This window comes from Gambusia affinis, linkage group LG05 (genome assembly GCF_019740435.1).
Source record: "Gambusia affinis linkage group LG05, SWU_Gaff_1.0, whole genome shotgun sequence".
Classification (NCBI taxonomy): Eukaryota; Metazoa; Chordata; class Actinopteri; order Cyprinodontiformes; family Poeciliidae; genus Gambusia; species Gambusia affinis.
In genome coordinates, this window is record NC_057872.1 from 8,124,916 (window position 1) to 8,142,575 (window position 17,660).

The window sequence follows — 17,660 nt, forward strand, 5'->3', positions numbered from 1 at the left end:
ATGGTTGTTTGTCCTGTCTTGTCTCTGTGAACCCTGCCTCTCAACCAAAGCGTTCGCTGGAGCTAGACACCAACAGAAAATGGATGGTTACAGCGGGTTTTAATCAGAAGTAAATAGGGCTGAACATAATTCAGCTATGTGCTACTTTGTGTTAGCATTTTTCATCCAATTCTTTCTTGGGGAATATTTAGGGAACTGTAACTGCACAGTTCACATAACACTTCAATGGGCATATGTGTGTATCCTACTAAGGTTAATGTGTAATTGTTCACTTTTGTATGTATGTTTTTGTATTTTCAAACCTTGGCAAACCTTTCACTATTTTGTCCACAATTTAGATTCTGTATCCATGTCAAAATACATAAGGTATGGACAGAAAACACAATTATCTATAACTGTTGCATGCTATTTTAACAAGCCAAAGACTGGGGATTTACCATTTATCTACTTATTTTTAATTTCATTTCCTAAATTAACTTCTATATTTCCACTTTCTAAAGTGACCATCCAGCTGGGTTTTTTTTTTTTTTAATTGCTAACATTAAACAAATGCCTGACAATGTTTGCGCTTCTGTCTTTACACATTTTCTCAACATGTAATTGCTCTACTACAGTGGCATCCAAATAGTGGAAAAATCTATAAAACATAGCTTAAACATTTCAAGAAAGGTGAAAACTAGAAACTACAGGGACATTATTTTGACAATGAAACATCAGCTCTATCCACTGTGCGTGTGGAATAAAAGTGGAGGCAACAAATCTTCAACAAAATCTTATAAAACTCCAAGTGAAAGTACATTTTCTAACGCCTGTCTGGATAACATTTGAGAAGATCAGATGTTGTCCAAATGGACAGTGAAAGGTTTAGCTGCTATGAGGGGAGATGCAGATATAGATGCATGCAACATCTTACGTCCTTCATATTTTGCAAAACTACTAAAGAACACAGCCAAGTTGTTCATTTTGGCGGCTGACTAAAATAAGTTTGATTTTTTGGTTCCTTAGCCACACAACATTAACTGAAAGTCGTGTTAAAGTTAGCCACAGATGATTATAAAGCACACTAAAACGTCTACACCAGAGGAAAAACTATTAAAAAAAACATTCCGCAAGGTGAGCCACTGTTGGAAAAATCCATATATTTGAGGGTTCAGTAGTTTATGTCCTCGTGACAGAGTAAAATTATGTAGCATTGCTGAAGCTGGAGTCTGCTGCTAACTTGCTAACTAGCAACACGTTCCTCTACTGTACGTTCACAATTCGTCCAATGAAATGCCTTCCTCGCCTATGTCAGCCAATCATAGCGGGGTTAAGGCGGGTCTAAAAAGCTTGAACGTTTGGAAAACGACGGCAGCACAGAGGCCCAAAAAGGAGGCTAACGTCGACCTTTGAATTCGTCACCTATATAGTCTCAACGGCACGTTAAAACACCGTATATACATAAAGGTTGCCAATTTAAACGCAGCTTGAATAAAAATACGGACTCAATTTCATAAATCAAGCGGACTTACCCCTTGTTAGGTGAGTGTTTCTAGGGTGCGCGCTTTTTTGCTGCTAGACACAAATGGCGTACCGTAGCGTGAGCGGTGCGTCACAGAATTACAGGCGGCCTTGTTGTCCCCGGGTTTTTTCTACATCAGCTGGTAGACCACATGATGCATTTTAGTACCGTGGGAATATTGAATAAAGATGCCCATTAAAACCTCTTAAAACCATTTAGCGACAAAGCACTTTGCATTTTGCCTTATAAATACATTGATAGTGAATAAATGATGGATAAAAAGCTGAAAACATATTGGAAAAGAAAGGAAAAATGTGAACTCATTACTCATTTTTAATTTGCCAATTTTCCAACAATAAAATAAAGCATAAAACCAGGCGGTCTATATAAAATAAGGATGCATCAACATTTTAAATATCTTTGTAACTTAATCCAGGGAGCATATAGTACAGTTCGAAATAATAAAAACACATAATAAGTCAGCACAAATTTAAAACAAAATGTAAAAAGCACAAATAGTCATATAACCTAAACTTGATACCACAGAAATAATCAATTGTTCACATATGTATATGTACATGGTTTCAAAAATTTAGAACATTTTAAGTTTTACATTTTAGATTTTTTTATTTATTTATTTGTTTTGCATTCAAAATCTATGCTTAATATTTTTTTTTCTATTGACAACCACCCATGAACTCAGTTCTAGCTAAATTAAATTTTTTTTAAGAACATTTTGAGTTTGACTTTCATTCTGCCAAAATGCACATCTGTTACTTTTTTAAAATTAAATCTTATTCTCAAAGATTTAAAGCATGAACAAAAACAATGAGCAACAACAACTAAGGACATTTTTTGTGTCTGCAATCAAAGATAAATTTCACTTGGATTTCAATAAAATTTACAATATCTTCTTTGTCATCCATTAGATGGACTAAAAATATCCAATTTTCTTTTCTATCCATTTTATTTATTTGTTTTTTGTAATAAATGTTGTATTATTCCATTGTGTAGCACTAAAAGGTATAAAATTGTGTCTACGCAACAAAATCCAATGGGAAGAATATAGTAAGATTTAAACACTTAAATCCGTTTATTTACATACACTGTATAAAAAGACACTTTTATACTTTCTGTCTGATCATATTACTTGGCTAAAATGGTTTGGGTGTCCATCCACTGGATTCTTACAATAGTTAAGTGGAATCTTAGCCCATTTACATAGATTTCCATTTGGGACTAAAATCAGGGTTTTTTGATGGCCACTCCAAAACATTGATTTTTGTTCTCCTCAATCTCCTCTGTATCTAGTTTTTCAGTATGAAATGGCTCATTGTACATTTGGATGACCCATTTATGCCCACGCTTTACCTTCCAGGCAGATATGTTGATATATTTCTTCAATATTCCCACATAACATCCTCTCGTTATGATATTATCTGTTTTGTGTAGTGCACAAGTCCCTCCTGCTATAAAACACCTACACTGTAACACGCTGCCACCATCGTACATCACAGTTGGGATGGTGTGTTCAGGATTACTGACTGACATCCCCATTTTACCTCCAAATAAAAAGGACGATTGAATATTCCCGGTTTATACCTGTATGCCTTTGATTTATTTATTTTTTGTAAATAAGTTGCTGCCGTAAAACAAATCCACAAGTTCGTCTCCAAAGCCATGAGATCATCACCTGGGCTTTTCTAAATTGCTCAAAGGCATAGTAATGCCAGTACACGTAAACTTTGGAATTTGAAGAAAAATAATTATCTCACTCATGAGTTTGACGTTAAAGAAATGATCATTTTGGTAATTCTGAATCATCTGAAACAGAGAATGTTTAGTCCGAATTACAGTCAACAAATGAAATGAAAGCTGTATGTGATTCCAGTTGTCTATAAAAAATAGTTTTACCTTTGCTAAAGAGATGTTTCTAACTGGTTGTAAGATTTTGAAACAAGAGAGTAAAAATAAAATAAAACAAGGAATGACTTTCCATTGCTTAACACTCAAAATTTTAGTTTGTGTGCCATATAGAAACACTGTGTGTGAGAAAGAAATCCACTCACTGCCTGCACAGTCTACTTTTTTTTTCTTTTCTTCAGATGAATCACCACTTCCATGTGGCACCCAGCATTAGCTTTATGAAAACACTTAAGATGGATTAATTCGTGAGCATTAATTGATTAAGCAGTCCGACGAGTCAGGAGGTGATAAATGATACCGGCCCCAAACCAACACACAATTTGTTTGGTTTTTTTTTGCAGTAATTTGCTTTAATTCATCACAGTCAAATTTATATGACATGGATGGTTTGAAACACAACTGGCCTCCTGCCTCATTTTCCATTTTTCACCAGGATTTATCATTCATTTTTCTCCATTAGTTAACTTTTAAAAGAGGCAGAGTTTGGTGGGTGTTCTTCTGTACCATTAAAATTTGAATGTGAATCTCTTGAATTTTGATATATATCTTTGCTTATCTTATTCAACTTAAATCCCACAGAGAAGCAGAAAATAAAAACTAAATATTTATGTTTCTAAATGCTTTTCAAATTGGAAAATGGAAGCTTATATGGAACAATGATACTATGTCTTGTATCTTTTTTTAATGCAATAAAATAGGGTCACAAATTAGACCAAACATTTGCTTAAAACTTCACAAACATCTGTCCAAACAACATAAAAACTACCATTTGGGCTAAATAAATAAGGCTGAAACGTTTTGTCGTTCATAGTTAAATCAGATCTGCACCTCACCACAGTTCAAGGTGAAACTATTTCCTTTGTTTCAGTTTTTTTTAACACAACTAATCATGTGTCAAATGAATGAATGTTTGTCCATTTGTTTAAGCTTAATAGGTATTTTCACAGTGCAGGGTAGAACTGCATACAGTAGGAAAAGCACAGGTGGTATTAATAATGTTGCAGCTCCATTATAGGGTTTCAGGAAGCCATGATAGTGAGTCAGGGAGCTTAACACCAGGACACTAAAACATATCTGACTAAAAGGGGTCAAAGGGTGACATCTTGTGCGACATTTAAAAACTCTGGTCTGCAGTTTGCCCGATTTTAGTTTGCGTGTGTGCCCTGGGGCAGGATGAAATTACACGTTAATCATCCATGTTACGCTATTAAGTTACAACAAGTAACCTGAAACCAGGCAGTTCTAATCGGGCAGATAAACTGAAAGCACATGTGTAGGTCTGAAGGGCCAGTCAGACTAATCTTAACTTTGAATCAAACCACACAAGTTCGCCATGTTCATAACGTCATGAAGTCACTTGGCTACTGCAGCAGCCGAGTGACAACATGGCGTTGCCAAATTCACTGTCATGTCTTTGTGCAACGACAATAAAGAAACTAAGTCTCTTCGACGTTGATAACATCATAAATGCTGCTAGAGCGCTGCTCCAGAGTTTATATGCCATCATCATCAGTTTGAGTGAATTTGGGAAAAATGTTTTGCATAATAAAAGTTTTATGATCAGATCGGGCAAAGACTGAGCTGTTTGGCATCAGTGACAACAGCTACTTTTGGAGCATTCCAGGTGGAATATTGAAGGCTACATTGAAATGATCCATGTTTCACGATGGCTTAAACATGGACATGGGAATATGATCCAAAACTCAAGTTTCTATTTTTAAATGAATGCAAATGTTAACATTATGCTGGAAGGGCCCTGACTTCAAACTCACCGACTGAGGTTCCAGTCTATGCAAACAAATCAATCACCTAAAATAAGCACAATTATTCCTGTTAAGAAGAGAGGCCAAATATATATTTGGTGCATTGATGCCCACCAAAAGCATCTGGTTTCTCTCCAACCTGCTAGCAGAAAAAGATTTAAACAGTTTTGGTGCTTTATATTTAAAACTGAATAAATTATTTTGACCTTGTTTGGAGTAGAGAAAATTCCCAATAAACGTGTCTTGGTTAATTTAATTAAGAATGTTTTGTGAAATTATTCAACCCTAGAAAAAAATTGGTTTAAATTCCCGACATGGCGTTTTGAAGTTAAGTTCTGCCCACCAGAGGGCGCAATGGGACCACTTTCTAACACGCTGGCTGTCTTGAGACCACAGCTGCACAATGTGTGTATCTGTTGCTATGGGAAACTTCCTCTAAATACGGTTTTTTTTTGTTTTGTTTTTTTTTAATGATCTGCTGAGAGGCTAATTGTCAGCAAATGCTGTTACTGCGATTTGGTGAATAAAACTGCAGTAAGGAGAGCTGTAGCTGCCATCAGACATGCAAAGTGAGAAGATGTTTGTCTAAATCTGAGAGTGACAACCAAAGAACCCAAAAAAAGAAACCCGGTTAGCATGGTTAGAGAGCCTTTGTGGATTTACTTGTCATTGTCTGATTTGACCAGGTTTCTTGTCTTCCATCAATTTTCAGCATGAAAACTTCAGCTTATCTCAACAGTCCAAAGGCCGGGTACAAACTGGATAGCCACCCTCACCGTCCATCACAAGGCCAACGGCGTCAGTGTCAGAGCATTAGCAGGAACGTTGAAGGTTTTTTGCAGACAAAAATCTGAAAACTCTGCTATACATTTTTCATTCAGCCCTACTGACTTCTTTGCAAAGCAGCTGGAGGTCAACCAGGTTGAATGCAGGGTGTCTGTCGACAGCCTTTTTCGAGCCTTGCCACAGATTCTCTGCTGGATTCAGTGTTGCGCTCAGTCGCTCCTCAAGGGCCAGAGTGCTGCGTGCTTCAGACATTATCCCGGTTCAACACACACCTGCATCAAATGAATAGACCTTTAGCAGGCTCCTTGAGAACCGGACGGCATGCCGAGGAGCTTATTCGAATCAGTTGTGTTGGAGCAGGGACTCTTCTCAGGCATGTAGGTCTCCAGCCCCTTGACGAGTGCATACGGACACACCACTGGTGTAGTATACCACAGGCCGGCCCAACGCAACTTAACTAGGCCTTCATTGAAACAAGGAGTGTTTAACTCCAGTTTTAAAGGCACAGTTTTAACTTTTACATGTGTTTTCAGTCCAAAGACACTTGGACGCATTGACTCAATTACTTAGTCAGCATGTGGTCAAGTTATACAGAATCCCACTAATAAACCAATTATTTGATCCGAGTGCCCTGAAGGTGAAACGCATCTAAAGGTTACGGAACGCTGACTGCGAACGGCTGGATCTCGACAGTCGGTGAGCCTCCACCCCAGCGTGTTGTTGCCTCTAGCAGATTTTCTTCCTCGGTTGCCTTGTATTTAACTCGATCCATCTTCCAATTTGACCATCTGCCTTGCTCCAGGTGAAGGATTGCATCCCCACAGATTTATTGTGAGGTTTAGTCCGCATTGCCTTTGTTACTTGTAGGGCGACTGTTCTGTCCTGGCGTCATCTGACCAGAGCAACTTCTACATGTCTGCTGTACCCTCTATGGAGATTATGACAAACTTCTTAAAAAGTTTCTCCTCGGGCCTCTTGTCCATCAGAGCCCAGGTTCGTAGAGTAGGGGAGTAATAGTTTTCCAAGAAACAGATTCTTAGCAACATCTCCAGAGTTACCAAGGACCTTCCAGCTGCTTTTCGGCTCAATGTTTTCCTTGCTCAGCCTGTAAGAGTAGGTAACTGGTCACATCTTACGAGTTACGCATCAACGTTCTCCCTGGTCTGTCCGCGATTTTTCTTGCTCTTCCTAATGCTGTTTATCCTTAAACAGCAACATTATTATTAAAAGAATCCCACATTTTCAGATTTTTCTTCCCTTTTTTAAATGTTGCAAAAAAATGTTCTCTGCAGTTATGCACTGCTTTGTGTCGGTCTACCACACAAAAACCCAACAGATTCGGGTGAAAGGAGGATAAAAATTTGGCAATGCACTGAGTGCATGTCCTAGGAGTTGTACCTGTTCTTTGCACTAACGTTGGTTTCTTTCATTTTCTCTAACTGATTTATTGAAGCTTTTTTTAATGCATGGGTGCCCTTTTTAGCTCATTTTGCAGATTTCCCCCAACTGTAGTAAACACAGCCACAAGTGGATGGCATGTCGGTGACATTCCGTCAGACCAGCGTCTAAATCCCTGCCAATCAACTTCTGACATTTTCTCCGGCTGATCAGAGCCAAAAACACTGGCTGAAACACGGCTCGGGTTTCTGCTGGGCCTGAATGAAGCCATCTTGCTATCAAAGGATCTTAAATGGAATGAGTGCAGCGGATTAGAGTAAAATTGAACTGAAAGGAAAGAGAGGACTTTTTTTAAGTACCCTCTCTCTCTTTCTCTTTCTTTCTTGCTTTGGTGATAGTGGCTTCACCTGGCTAAGAAACATTTGGGGAGAAACAAAACTCCCATAGAAGCTATGGAGCAAAATTGCACATCCAGAGTTTTTGATGATTAATTAAAATCCGACTTTCTGTTCTGTGTTTATGGGGCGTGTCTGGGTTGAAACAATCTGATGACACATTCACAGCAGAAACTGCTTGGTGCTCTGGCAACATATACAACAACATGTGCAAGACCCACAGCTGCAAGATACTAAAAGGTCCATCTCACCCCTCGCACGCCCCCGTCGCTCCCTCTCAGAGCTCTCAGTCCATGCTGGAATCATTACCTCATAGTGCATCAGGCCAAGCTGGGGCTATCACCTGGGGAGATCATGTGTGGGCGTGTGGGTGTGTGTGTGTGTGTGTGTGTGTGTGTGTGTGTGTAAGTGAAAGTAAAAAGCAGAAGCAACTGTCTCCAAAACATGTCCGTTTAAAAGTGGCATGTAAACACAGCAGGGTGGAGCACAGTGGATTCAATTTGTCGCTTTCCTTTTTCTTGGAATTCCCTTTTTCTGATGATTCCGAAAAAACAAAGCTCGTACCAATAGAATACAAATCCAGTGTCTTGGGACTTAGTAAGCCCCTTATTTATGTTTTGTCACATCAACGATACAAATACAGGCGTACACGGTCGAGGACATGTGGCAGTCACTTCCCCTCAACCCGTTTTAGTATGACAGCGCTAAATAGAATCCAGACGTCATTCAGACGTCACCAAATTTGTAACTTACGTGAGCAGAGTTTTTTTTTTTTTTACTGAACTTTGTAAATAAACAAAAGTGAGATCCCAACACAAAGACGTACATGATTGTGGTTAGAGGGGGAAAAAACTATACATTTATTCCTACAGTATTAAAGTAATGGATCAGTTTTTAAAAGGGAGGAGCTTAACTATCAATACTTTACTTCCTGTTTCCTTTGGTGCAAAAGTGATGTCATGCAGGGAACATATTACTCCTGATTACTCTTCAGAGTTCAAAATAGGAAAACCATATACTGCTCCGATAAGGTAAATGCATATTAATCTTCATAAAAAATTAAACACCAACAGGAAAATAGCTGCTCTGCTAATATTGCTCATATTTACGGTAATAACAAAAACTGAAGGCAGAATGAGGATTTGATAACACACTGGAGGATAGTAACTTTTTCAGTGTGCGATTTTGCAACTGCAGTAAAAAAAATGAGGTTATTTTGAACTTTTGGGCACATCTTTGCCGGAGGTGCCAACAGAAGGTGATGGCACTGTGATACCCTGATGTTTGCTGATCTCTAGATTCATACATGGCGAAAGACGGAAACTGTTATCCGGAATATGGATGAGATTATTGAGATTTTTTTTTTTTTTTTTTTTTGCAGACAGTACACGACGTGTTTGAAAGAAGGGGAGATGAGGGCCTTTTGCGGCAGATGTTGACATTAACAAAATCCATAAAACAGGGAGCATAACTCAACACATTATGACTGCTGCCGGCCGTGTAAACATCCTCTGCGCTGATTCTTTTGAGAGTGAATGTGTACAACACCCGTCAAACAGCCGTGATTAAAATTTCAGTGCTTCCCCGGGCCCACCCAGAGAGACCTGAGAAATCCGATGGAGGCTCGTTCTCCTGAACATCCCTCACTGTGCTGTTTATCAGTTCCCCGGTCTTACCTAAACTATTGTCTGCATCCTGTGGATCGGTGACCCAGTTTTCCTACTTTGCGCCAGCTGCACCTCATGTGACCCCCACCGCCCTCCCGTTTTCGTTGACGGGAGCCACGTCAGGTTCAGTTCTAATTTAAATCTCCAAGTCATTTCCGGTCCCGTTGCCACGGTAACGGCCTGCTACTAAAACGAGCTCTGTGTCTTGAAATTCAGTGTCTATCGTCGTAAAAAGACCCGCACAAGATCACGACTTTGACAAGGTCCATCTGATATGAAGCTATCTAAATAAATTGATAACTGGGAGTGTCTGAATTACACAAACTCATCTTCTGATGGGTGTGCTCAGGAAGATAATGCACCACAAATTAGAACTGAAAACATCTCCAAAGTCAATAGAGAGGGCTGTACCAGATACTAACAAGATAGTACTTGTACTCTCCTGTCTTAGGTGGAATTCACTGGAAACAGAAATTTATCTAATATGAAGTTTTGTGTGTTTTAGTTGACTGAAGCATCTGCCTGTATGTAAGAAATGCAAGTTTGGTTGTGTGTACAACTACCTTTTTGCCACCAGGGTGTGTGTCCATGTTTTAACCTCCAGAACCCGGTTAAAACCTCTAGAACAACTAAACTTTACGCCTGGTTCATGTGAGTTGCTGTCATGGATGCTAGGTGTAAGACTGAATGCTGAAATTAAATCAAAAAGTGTTTGATCTTTGTTTTTATTTGAAAATGTCCAAACCTTTATAATAAAGTGTTTTGTTCAGCTTTTTTTTCTACAGACTTCTCTATGTCTCCCCCCCCCCCTTTTTGTTCCTACAAAGTATATTTTTCAGTTGAATAATAGACAGGATATATATTAAAAGGTGTTTTCTAAATGATGTATCATGTAGAATTTCTTTGCATAAAAAAAAAACCTAGAAGCAGACAGAAAAACAGGACTCAACAATCGTTTTGCATTAAACTGAACGGTGGAAAGAAAAGGGTTTTTCTTTAGCAGATTTGAAGCTTAGATGTTTGAGCCCATTGTCAACCGAATTAAATCCTCTGCGTACCCAGGACGTTCCAGAGTGTTGTTTTGGGGGGTTTTTTCTGTGCAGATTTACAAAAATGCTTGTATTCATTACAGCAAAATATAACAAAATCCTGGCCTGCATTTAAACCAGTCCAGATGATTTCTCAACATGCTAAACAATCTGGCAGGATTTCAAAGAGCTTGAGCATATCAGAGTTCCCTTCTTTTAAAAAAATAATAATAATAAAAAAAAAAGCTCTCTGCCTGCAGCTTTAAATGTCTCAATATTTTATATATTTTTTTTTAAGTCATGGAGTTGATGAGTGTGTGCACGTGTGTGCACGTGTGCACGAGGGTGTTTATGGTGTCATGACGTCTGCTGATCTTAGGGCCGAACCCAAGAAACCATTTAGAAGCTCTCCACCCAAACGTTCACACACATACACACATGCACACACACTCTCGTAACTTCCAGTAAATGGGCCCTTTGAGTTCCCGAGTGTTTAGAAGTCCTCTCGATCCTTAACAGCTGATCTTTGGAGAGCTTTATGCTGTTGAATGCGATCCAAAAACTCAGTGAAACTCATTCAGGTGAGAAAAAATTACTTCGGGGGTTTACGTTGCATTGCTGATTCAAAGACCTGCACACAGCGATGCACTTATATGTATGAGAAAAAACAATGCACATTCAACCAAGTCTGGATAAAAGAACACTGATTTAGTAGAGTATAATAAAGCTTTATTGGGATAGACATGCATCAACGCTGGTTCCAGCATAAATCTTGCCCTCCTTCTGTCGCCCCCTATTCTATTAAAATGAGAACATTAAGATTTGGGAATGGATAAAGTGCTGTGTAATTCCATAACACATAACTTGCTGTTTCTATATACAGCACCAAGCTCAGGATCCCTTGCTCTGCCTTTGAAAGCACATGCAATAAAGCAGAAGAGAACTTGTTCACCACAAAACTAAAAGGTAAACGATTTTATTATTTTTTTATTTAATTTTGGTGCCCTCCCCATATCATGTTGGATTGGATTAACTGTCCATTTGGTCAAAGTCTTAAACCACAATTTACTTACAGACACGTAGAAAAAAAAGCAAGAACCTAAGCTGATACTTAGGTACTTTGCACAGCAAAACATTACGTTGCCGTGACGGACTTAGATTTAGTTTGTATTTCAGCACTTTTTTTTTCTTTAAACATGCCCTTCGTTTGGCATTGTAGCATTCACAGTTGTTGTCTTGAGTACCAACAAGAAAACCAATAGATTTACTTTAAAGCGGAGTATTACGGCTTATGTACACCCTGGAAAAAATAAATCAAGAGACCACTGACAATGATCAGTTTCACTAATTTTAGAGAACGTCTATACTTGTACACTTTTTAGGTATATGTTTGAGTAAAATTAACATTGTTCTTTTATTCTATGAACTAACTGCTGACAACATGTGTCCGAAATTCCAAGCAAGAATTTCGGATTTGCTTGCAGAAAATGAGAAATGGTCAAAATAACAAAAGAAGATTCAGCGCTTTCAGACCTCAAACAATGCAAAGAAAACAAGCTCATAATCATTTAGAAACAACAACACCAATGTTTTAACCCAGGAAAAGTTCAGAAATCAATATTTGGTGTAAAAACCAGGAGGTTTTCAATGGGGTTCAGTGCAGTGGGCTCTTCATTTTTCCGAGCGCTATATATACATTTCTTTAGAAACTGTTTTGGATTTTTTTCAAATGCAATGGACATACAGATAGAAAAAAAATACCCATCCATGCTTCTATACAGAGAAACGGATGGGCTCAAAATTACCTGGTGACGTTGTCACGTAGAGCCGCGTGTCGCCTGCGTAGCTATGGTAACTAATCGTATTTGCTGCTGTAACGTGAGGTAGTGGGAGCAAATGAGTCTGCTTCGATGGCTGCGGAAACTGAAAAGACAGAAACAAAAGGCAGAGATTTATGCATAATCTATCCAGCAGTCTCACACCTTAGAAAGATGTGTCACTGCCCCAAAGTTTGACTTTATCCCCTCAGAGCTTCACTAAAACCGCTTGCGCTGAAAAGTAAAGCAGAGGCGATAACATCTTCTGCCGTTTCAGGAGTCTAAAAGAGTTAAATGATGTAGATACGCTTTTGAAAAAAGTTGATATCACGTTGCTAAATCTCTTTGGAAGGAAAATAGTGAGTCAAAATTCAGAAGCCTTTTTCTTATCTTCTCTTAAGTTTTCGCCCTTCAACAGTTGTCCACTGTAAGAGCTCATGGTTACGGGTTTAAAAAGATTTGCCTCCAGGTTGACTCGAAAACAGCCCCACTGCCCGTTAACAGGCGGCATCTGTAAGTAATTATTCGAATGTTATGCCGTCACCAGGACAAGTTAATTTGTTAATAAGGCTTCGTAAAAATAAATAAATAAATAAATAAAATAAAATACATGGCCTCATTTATAGATAAGCTGCTGTGACTTAAACCAGTTGGAGGGTAGAATGAAGTAGAGGTGGTTGCTAAGTGCATTGTTCAGACAGTGGTGAGAGCTTTAGTGAACTTCACAAGGTTTTGGGAAAGCTATGCAACATAAGATCATTATGAATGAAAATAGCTAACAACTGAGAAAAGAAAAAAAACACAGTGAAATGAAAGTTTCTTTTGTTTTGTAGTGTGGTTTGTGAGATGATGTCACAGCTAACGAGGATGCTAATCCAGTCACCTGGACTTCTTATTGGTGTAATATAACAATTTTTTGACTTTTTTGAAAAATAATTCTATTCCGCTCAAATTGTATATATATCATATTCCTAATCTGGCACAAGTGGAACATGATTAAATGGAGTGCTTTGTCAATGTCAAGTCATAAAGTGAACTAGCTAGATTTAGATAAGTATCAGTGAGGTGATAACAAGGTTGTACGTTGCTTTTTTGTGTAAAATGATAGTATCTGATTCATGTATTCCTTAAATTTTCCCTCTTAACCCTTTGATACAACTCTTGTTTTCAATGTGGTGTTTAGAGCGGCACCAAAAAACAAATCTGCCAGGTGGTTAGAAGTAGCTTAATTTAAAAGGATGACATGATTCAAAAGGGAACTGGGTAAAGCTGTAAAAGGGAAATCTCTTTGTTTTATTCCCAGAACCTCAATTGTGTGCTCTTGAATGTTAAAGCCTTTATTGCTCAACTGTTTAAGGGATTCAGGAGTAGAAAGGATGTTTTTTTTTTTTTTGTCTTTAGTAGAGAGTCTTTCTGAAATAACCCTGCAAGAACGTGAATGCAAATCATGTGGGAAAATGCCGGAAAATCTTTAAACATCTCACCGGTCCTGCTTTATGCAGGGAGAACATATCTAAACGAAACTTTGTGAAGGGAACGGGATCAAATCTGTTTCTGGGTTTTAGGATTTTATTGAGAACAGATTGTCCTGAAAGGAAAACCCCATCAGTAGTGTCCAAGATCCTTCCACTGGATCCTATAAAGAAACCCGTTCTGATCTGAGTTGTTGTGCAAATGCACAAATTTAAGATCAACACTGACTTTTTCTTTTGACAAGAAAATTACAGACATTACAAAACATCTGTCGGAGAAAGAAAACAGAGATATAAGGAGCCGACTACACACTGGATGAAACAGAGTCCCCCGACTCCAGAGGAGGTCGGATATGTAAGCGTAAAAATGACCCTACTTATTCAGTTTTAATGAATAATCTAAGAAACGTTTTGATCTTCACGCCTTGATATTTCTTGCAGTGTAGAAAAGGAAGTTAAATTGTCCTTCCAGACTGTCCAGACTGGCAGATTAGGTGAAACGAGAATGTTCTCAGAGGAGCCATAGGGATCAGGAATACACTCCCTGACAGCATGTGCAGCGATGGCGCAACGCCATCAACGATCATGAAATGGACCAAGAAAGAGCATAAAGTGGACTTTTCCTCTTTCATTCAACAGACGGTTTAGTTGTCTTTATTCAGAGCTAACTCACAACTGTCATGTCAACGTACTCTACAAACTAATTTGTTTCCCCCGACGCATAGAATCAGACCAATACATTCATAAAGACAGACTTGAATTAGTAAAACCTTTTAGAGCTAATATCACCCAATCGATTGAGTCAGTAACTTTACAGAAATCCTTCATACAGGACAACATGTGGTGACAATGGAAGGAAGAAACATATGAAAGCTCCGTCAGAATCCGCCTGCCTTACCTTTGAATTTTATGAATGAGCAGAAAAACAAAATGGAAACACAGAACTGTTAGTTAATTTTTAATTTCTATGTAAAAGCCATATGGATGTAACAAAAAAGTTCTTGCACTAGCACTGGATGGACTGTAGTTGGCAGTGTATTACCTGATGCACTAGTGTCCACTTTACAGGTCTGTGTGCATTTATGACATAAGAAACACAAGATCCAAGCCTGTCCACTGTAGTGACCGCTACACATGAAAAAGCTAGAGTCACATTCACCTAGTCGTTTATACAACCGTAGTAAGAGTGGTAAGCAATTTGGAGTAAGTGCCACATCGACATGTGGCAGGAGAAAGCTGGAATTGAACTTTAAACCTTCCGATCACAAGACGACTACTCTGCCCACAGAACCAGAATCCTTACGTGGTAAATTACATGGGTCCAATGTTCCTTCTGCATGTGTGATGAGATCTGTGCAATTCACAGTGATGCGACACATCAAGACAGTCTCGTTACTTTTCCTGACTGTCTGACCTCCCTCTCATTTTCTTTTCACATTGAAAGAAGCAAATGAGAACTATACTTCTGTGATAGAGTCCTTCTGCCAGTTTTACGTTCTGTCTCAAGCATTCAGCATGCAGAGGTGAGTGAAGCCCTTGGGTAGCGCAGCTTTGAGTCGTTGCTGCAATCTCTGAGCTGAAGTTGAATAGATTCTTTATCAAAGCTTATCTGTTGATGAAATTGTGCATACTACCGTATCAAATGTTTTGGTAGGTGTCATGAAGTCTTTTTTTTTTTGTTGAATGGGACTAAAATTCAAGCAAGAACTTGGGAGGATCAGAAGGATTTAATGGTCAAACAAAATGTAAAGTTATTTGTGTGACGGGGGTATTGGAAATGACAGAGGCTTTCTTTTTTTATATGAATGTGTCTGTGTGCACTTGAAAAGTTTTCTTCCTGTCAGAGGAGATCATTTGTACAGCAGTGTATTTTTAAGTCAAAACTCTGACGGACATTTGAAGCTTCATAGACACACACACACACACACACCCACACACGCACACACACGCACACGCACACGCCCACACGCACACACACACACACACACACACACACACACACAAGTATACCAAAACAAAGTTACACACAATGATCTGAACGCACTCGAGTGCACACTTCAGTCCTTTAGGAACGAGGAAGTCCCCCGTTTTGTTCAACATCTGGAGCACATCCCTGGTTCCCAGGTTCCCTTGGTGGCAATAAATCATTAGCCAGCTCACTTGCCTGTACTAAAATGTAACACACTGCTTCTGGCTGTCTGTAAGACATATAAAGTAAGAGATTTCACTTTTATTTTCTTTTATTTAAATAGATAATTAAAATGAGCTGCTAGTGCCCCCCTTTCTGAAATTGTATTTTTTGACAACTGTGTAATGGTAAGTGCATTGGTAAATGCGGTCATGTAAGGAAGTACAGTCGAATTTACTCACGTCTCCTGTGGGCAGTACCAGACCAAATGAGACGCATCTGATGAAGAGAACATGGGAGCCCAGAGTCTGAGGAGATTCCTCTGTAGTCCAATCCCAGACATCTCCTTTTAGCCTCCTTGAGAATATACATTTTTTATCCTTCTTTGGTTTTGGGACTCCTCCAGAAAAAGAAAATATTACTGCTTTTCTTTGTCCTGGGCTATCGTTTTAGTGACATGGCCTTTCATGCATGTTGACGGATTTGCTGTTTAAACTTTGTACTGTTTCAGTGTTTCCTTATTGTAATTCTGTTGTTCTGTGTGGACTTTTGTTGATTTGATACATTTCTTTGCTCAATGCCAAAAACATGCCAAATGTCCTGACGCTTCGCTGCGAGACGGTGCCACGTTTTTAAATGAGGAGTTTAATTATTCAGAGAAGAGCCCAGAACAACATCTGAGTTAATTTGCAAATGTTTTGGCTCTTTGACGTGAATGACGGGAGCTGACTACCCACTGAGAGCCATTTTTAATTTTAAAGTAAGGGCTACAAATGCAGCAGGGCAGTAAGCACACCACATGAAACGTTGAGGGCAAAAATCAAGCTAAGGGGAGAGAGAACAATCTCCACTTTTTTTTCATTTTTGCTGCTCACTCTTTAATAGCGGCACTTTGTTTTGATAAGCCCTGCAGCCCTGTGGCCAATCACACGTGAGGATATGGGATCATGCCGCTATAAACAGAGAGGGGCACAGTCAGACGATCCCACCCCTTCAGCCAATAGACGGTGTTAAGGCTGAGAATGTGCCGCAAAATCAAATTTAACACGTGGTTGCAGTTTAAATTTATTATATAGTACATAAAGTAATAATAACTAAGGAGTCTGTTTGGTACATTTGGGTGTTGTGTTTTGCTCATTTGTTTTTGTGTTAATGAAAATTAAAATTAAAAGTCTGATGCAAAAATTATACAAAACCCAGAAGTTTGTGACAGAACATATGTTTAAGCAAGTATAAGGCTTCTCAGTTAAGGAACACTGAATGCAAAGCATTCATATTTTGCCAAGTTGAGCTAAAATATGAAGCTGCAGATGTTAATAAATTAGGAGCCGCTTGGGAACGGGAAGAGCTGGTTCTTCTTTGGGAGACGTGTCACAAGAGCCGGTTCGTTCTCTGAATAGTCGAAGTTCCCATCTTTAGTGAACTGATGACAAAAAAGTAGAAGCTTTTGGTAAAATAGTCATCGTGTAACAAACTAACAGGTAATTGTTAGGTTGATGGGGCAATTAACTATTCAGATAGGGTTGGTTTGGATAGTTGTACTTTAACAAATTGAGCGAATGATAAGCAGCATTTTCCACGTCACTTCAGCTTAAAGCCTGTCGGAATAAGTTTTGTTGATTAAATCTTGAATCAACAAATCTTGTGAATTCTTGTGAATTCTTGTGACAAATCTTGTGAATCTTTCAAGATCTCCAGTCGCCTCTGAACAGACTGGCATCACTCCTGAGTCTACGTTGTTAACACAAAGGAACGAAAACAAGGCAATGTTCACTTTGC

The 17,660-nt window shown here is 38.8% G+C and overlaps 1 protein-coding gene across 5 annotated transcripts in view; it reads right to left on the reverse strand.

The window, feature by feature from the left end:
- The window catches only part of znf407 (zinc finger protein 407), a 191,305-nt gene extending 189,697 nt beyond the window's left edge, over positions 1–1,608 (reverse strand). For all 5 annotated transcript variants that reach the window (XR_006370709.1, XM_044117746.1, XM_044117749.1 and 2 more), the window contains exon 1: positions 1,512–1,608. The gene's annotated coding sequence lies outside the window, so the exon portion shown is untranslated. The remainder of the gene's footprint in view (positions 1–1,511) is intronic.
- Positions 1,609–17,660: the final 16,052 nt, after the last annotated feature.